A 5,852-nucleotide genomic window follows, 5' to 3' on the forward strand; every position below is an offset into this window, starting at 1 on the left:
TGGCATATAACAATATTGATAATATAATAGCATGAAACAATCGAAATATATAGATATATTGAAGACGTATCACCAATCAATTTCCGCAAGAAAAAAAGACGTATCACCAACCAAGCTTTAACCAAGACGATATCCTCAAAAATTGAGAATGCCGGACCCCTTGCCTTCCCCATCGTTCCCTCCTTCTTCTTGCTTGGATTGAGATTGGACATTGTCCCAACTTCAAATGCAGTGCAAGTTGGATGCCCCAATTCGTACTCCATTTGGGTTGGACCTTGATTATCATTGATCATGTCCGACAGAAACACCGCCGAAATGATTATGGTTTGCAAGCATTCATCATATCCGCAATGAACTAGCGGTCTATGCAAAACATTAAACATGCCATATGCAAAGTTGATCAGACAGGAGCAACAAGAACATACCAACTCTTGTTCTGTCATTCCGTCGAACAGGTCGTGGGCAGCTCGGGTGTCGCCGGTGCCCGTGTTTATCCACGCCCGAAAGAGCTTGGTGAGTGACATACGCCCACCGTCGGCATCTGTGTGTGAGAAAACCTCTCCAGAATGCCCCAACCGGCCGTCGGATCCTCCTCTGTCCCAACCTGGTCCGATTGCACAATCCGCATCGGCGGACGGATGGATGGGGTGCGGGGTTCTGGGCGCGGCGGGGGAGGGGGAGGGGGACAGCTGCTCGTCTATGCCCGCATTCGCTCCCTGCGATGCCATCGCTTCCCTCTCTCGCTGCCGGCGTCGCCGGTTCCTCCGGCCTATGTTCTCCGACTTGCACGACGAAGCTGAGGACGGGACAACGACGGACGAGACCGATGCAGCCTCTGTCGTGGCGGTCGGGGACGGGCTGGATGACATCTCGGGTGACGGATCAGGACCGATGATGAGGATGGGGAGCAAGGGTGGCGGATGGTGAGGGCTCGGATGCGGGAAAGGTAGGAGGGAAGCGGGAGGCGGAGAAAGGGTTTGACAGATTTGATGCAAATTGTGGCGGGGTAGGGCTGTCGGGTCCGAAGTGGCGGACGCGCCAGAGCGCCTCCATATCCAACCCATATTTGAGCTGGATATGAGGGGTGCCAGTCAGCCTGGGCGTTTGAGGCCCGTTTAAGAAGACCGTCTAGGTCGCATTTTTGTGACCGGGCCGTCCGCTCGGGCATTTGAGGCGGGTTTGAGGTGCCCGGCTATAAATGCTCTAACGGGATGAGAGGGTGGTTACCTTCTTCAGCGGCACGGACCGATGGCTCAGCATGGCACCTTCCGGAACCGTGGCCTCCCGTTGCCGATCTCGTTCGGCGTCAATGGCTCGAACTACGGCCTATCGATGCCACCTGCTGCGTCCACTGACATCACGTCGGAGGTGGAGTGCGCCCGCCGCTGCGTCTGTCGGAGGTCAGTGAGGTTGCATCCTGTAGGGGAGGTAGAGGCGACGGTAGCATGAAGGGAACGATGTTCTTCTTTTCTTTTGATTGACGGTGGGAACAGAACGACGTTTAGAAGAAACTTGGCCCGATCCGATATAAACAACCACGAAGACCCAATTAAACCCATTAAGCTACTCGGAAAGGGCGGCCAACCAGCTATGCCACGTGACGCAAGCTGGTTGGCTGCAGTGAGAACTCTTTTGGAATTATTTTTAGATAAAGGTGTGGATTATTCACTGGTGGAAAAACAGGCTTCCGTCCAGCCCCATAAGTCGCGAAGCTGTAGGAACCGCGACTAATGGGACCTTTAGTCGCGGTTCTGGAGGTGAACCGCGACCAAAGGCCTGGGCCCAGGGCGCTCGGTGGCCAGCTGGCGCACGTGAGGGTCTTTAGTCGCGGTTGGCCAGGACAACCGCGACTAAAGGCCTTCGGGCACCTTTAGTCACGGTTTGCCAGGCCAACCGCAACTAAAGCCCCTCCCCTATATATACCCATCCAGCAGCCAACACTTAGCCATTTGGAGCCATTCTCTTCACAAGTGGGTGTAGCTAGGTTTGCTTTTGGTTCCTCTTATGCACATAAGGTGTTTGATGAAATGCCCCAAGAGTATGAAACAAACATGACATGAAGTGTTGGAGCCACACTCCTCGATCGCGGTTAGCAACTTGATGAACCTTTGATGTGTCATTGATAAAATATGCATGTGTGCAGTTCATTGTTTAATTTATATTGTTTGTAGCTAGTTAGTTTAACAAATGCATGATGGTTAATTATATATTTTATATTATAATAATGCAGATGAATCGGCAATGGATGTACGGTAACCGACTCTCCAGCGAGTTCACTACGGGTTTGAAAGATTTCCTCGTAGTGGCTAATGCGAACAAGCAGGGGGGTTTTGTTATCTGTCCATGTGTTATCTGTAAGAATCAGAAGGGTTACTCTTCCTCAAGAGATGTTCACATGCATCTGCTTCGGCACGGTTTCATGCCAAGCTATAATTGTTGGACCAAGCATGGAGAAAGAGGGGTTATAATGGAAGAAGATGAAGAAGGGGATGATTTCATCGATGAAAGCTATCTTGCTCATTTCGGTGATACTTTCATGGAGGATGCTGAAGGTGAAGGGGAAGGTGAAGAAGAGGCACGTGATGATCCCGTTGATGATCTTGGTCGGACCATTGCTGATGCACGGAGACGCTGCGAAACTGAAAAGGAGAGGGAGAATTTGGATCGCATGTTAGAGGATCACAGAAAGGCGCTGTACCCCGGATGCGATGATGGTCTGAAAAAGCTGGGCTGCACACTGGATTTGCTGAAATGGAAGGCAGAGGCAGGTGTAGCTGACTCGGCATTTGAAAACTTGCTGAAAATGTTGATGAATATGTTTCCAAAGGATAACGAGTTGCCCGCCAGTACGTACGAAGCAAAGAAGGTTGTCTGCCCTCTAGGTTTAGAGGTTCTGAAGATACATGCATGCATCAACGACTGCATCCTCTACCGCGGTGAATACGAGAATTTGAATGAATGCCCGGTATGCACTGCATTGCGTTATAAGATCAGAGGCGATGACCCTGGTGACGATGTTGAGGGCCAGAAACCCAGGAAGAGGGTTCCCGCCAAGGTGATGTGGTATGCTCCTATAATACCACGGTTGAAACGTCTGTTCAGGAACAAAGAGCATGCCAAGTTGTTGCGATGGCACAAAGAGGACCGTAAGTCGGACGGGGAGTTGAGACACACCGCAGATGGAACGCAATGGAGAAAGATCGACAGATGGTTCAAAGATTTTGCAGCTGACGCAAGGAACATAAGATTTGCTCTAAGTACGAATGGCATGAATCCTTTTGGCGAGCAGAGCTCCAGCCATAGCACCTGGCCCGTGACTCTATGCATCTACAACCTTCCTCCTTGGTTGTGCATGAAGCGGAAGTTCATTATGATGCCAATGCTCATCCAAGGTCCGAAGCAACCCGGCAACGACATTGATGTGTACCTAAGGCCATTAGTTGATGAACTTTTACAGCTGTGGGGTGGTGTCCGTGTGTGGGATGAGCACAAACAAGAGGAATTTGACCTACGAGCGTTGCTTTTCGTAACCATCAACGATTGGCCTGCTCTTAGTAACCTTTCGGGACTGTCAAATAAGGGATACAATGCATGCACGCACTGCTTACATGAGACTGAAAGTGTACATTTGCCAAATTGTAAGAAGAACGTGTACCTTGGGCATCGTCGATTTCTTCCGAAAATTCATCCAGTAAGAAAGAAAGGCAAGCATTACAACGGCAAGGCAGATCACCGGCCGAAGCCTGCGGAACGCACTGGTGCTGAGGTATTTGATATGGTCAAGGATTTGAAAGTCATCTTTGGAAAGGGTCCTGGCGGACAATCAGTTCTGAAGGGAGCTGACGGGCACGCAGCCATGTGGAAGAAGAAATCTATATTCTGGGAGCTAGAATATTGGAAAGTCCTAGATGTCCGCTCTGCAATCGACGTGATGCACGTTACGAAGAATATTTGCGTGAACCTCCTAAGCTTCTTGGGCGTGTATGGGAAGACAAATGATACAAAGGAAGCACGGCAGGACCAGCAACGTTTGAAAGACCCTGATGACCGGCATCCGAAATGGTTTCAAGGTCGTGCCAGCTACGCTCTGACCAAAGAAGAGAAGGTCATCTTTTTTGAATGCCTGAGCAGTATGAAGGTCCCGTCTGGATTCTCGTCCAATATAAAGGGAATAATAAACATGGCGGAGAAAAAGTTCCAAAACCTGAAGTCTCACGACTGCCACGTGATTATGACGCAATTGCTTCCGATTGCTTTTGAGGGGGCTCCTGCCGGAAAATGTTCGAGTAGCCATTGTGAAGCTATGTGCATTCCTCAATGCAATCTCTCAGAAGGTAATCAATCCAGAAGTTCTACCACGGTTACAGAACGATGTGATCCAATGTCTTGTCAGTTTCGAGTTGGTGTTCCCGCCATCCTTCTTCAATATTATGACGCACCTCCTGGTTCACCTAGTCGAAGAGATTTTCGTTCTCGGTCCTGTATTTCTACACAATATGTTCCCCTTCGAGAGGTTCATGGGAGTATTAAAGAAATATGTTCGTAACCGTGCTAGGCCAGAAGGAAGCATCGCCAAGGGCTATGGAAATGAGGAGGTAATTGAGTTTTGTGTTGACTTTGTTCCTGACCTTAAGCCGATTGGTCTTCCTCGATCGCGGCACGAGGGGAGACTAAGTGGAAAAGGCACGATCGGAAGGAAATCAACGATATGTATGGACGGCCATTCTCTGACTGAAGCACACCACACTGTACTGACCAATTCCAGCTTGGTGGCTCCGTACTTTGAGAAACACAAAATATTTTACGCTCGGACAACCCGGGGAAGCCTGAATCCTGGATTAGGAAGGCCCACATGGAGACTTTCGGCAGTTGGTTGAGAAAACATTTAATGAATGACAATGATGTTGTAGATCAGCTGTACATGTTGGCCAAGACACCATCTTCGACTATAACGACTTTCCAAGGGTACGAGATAAATGGGAATACATTTTACACGATCGCCCAAGATAAAAAGAGCACCAACCAAAACAGTGGTGTCCGCTTTGATGCAGCAACCGAGAATGGGCAAAAGGTCACATATTATGGTTACATAGAGGAGATATGGGAACTTGACTATGGACCCTCCTTTAAGGTCCCTTTGTTCCGGTGCAAATGGTTCAAGCTAACAGGAGGTGGGGTAAAGGTGGACCAGCAATACGGAATGACAATGGTGGATTTCAACAATCTTGGTTACCTTGACGAACCATTCGTCCTAGCGAAAGATGTCGCTCAGCTTTTCTATGTGAAGGACATGAGTAGCAAACCGAGGAAATGGAAAGATAAGAAAACGATCAGTACATTATGCGATGATCCAAAGCGCCACATTGTTCTTTCAGGGAAAAGAAACATCGTGGGAGTGGAGGACAAGACAGACATGTCAGAAGATTATAATATGTTTGCTGAAATTCCGCCCTTCAAAGTGAACACCGACCCAAGCATTAAGTTAAATGATGAGGATGCTCCATGGATACGGCACAATCGTAAGCAAGCAGGGACACAAGGGAAGAAATGATGTGTAATAATTTATTGTACCAAACTTTGTTGAATGGATCATGTGAATTATATTACCCGTGATGTGTTTGGTGTCCATTTTCGAATGATACATGAAATTTGGAGTGATGTAGTCCATGACGCTCTGCAGAGTCCGGCCGTACCACCATAGCCGACGAATGAAATTTGAATTAGTTTTATTTTTCTTAATTTTTTGATATATTATTTGTATTTTTAGAATTTTGAATTGAATTAGTTTTATTTTTCTGAATTTTTTGATATATTATTTGTATTTTTAGAATTTTGAATTGAATTAGTTTTAT

At 47.8% G+C, this 5,852-nt stretch overlaps 1 pseudogene; it reads left to right on the plus strand.

The window, feature by feature from the left end:
• The first annotated feature begins 1,248 nt into the window (after positions 1-1,248).
• LOC123084274 (uncharacterized) overlaps positions 1,249-5,852 on the plus strand; it is a 17,374-nt pseudogene continuing 12,770 nt past the window's right edge.

This window comes from Triticum aestivum, chromosome 4A, assembly GCF_018294505.1.
Source record: "Triticum aestivum cultivar Chinese Spring chromosome 4A, IWGSC CS RefSeq v2.1, whole genome shotgun sequence".
Classification (NCBI taxonomy): Eukaryota; Viridiplantae; Streptophyta; class Magnoliopsida; order Poales; family Poaceae; genus Triticum; species Triticum aestivum.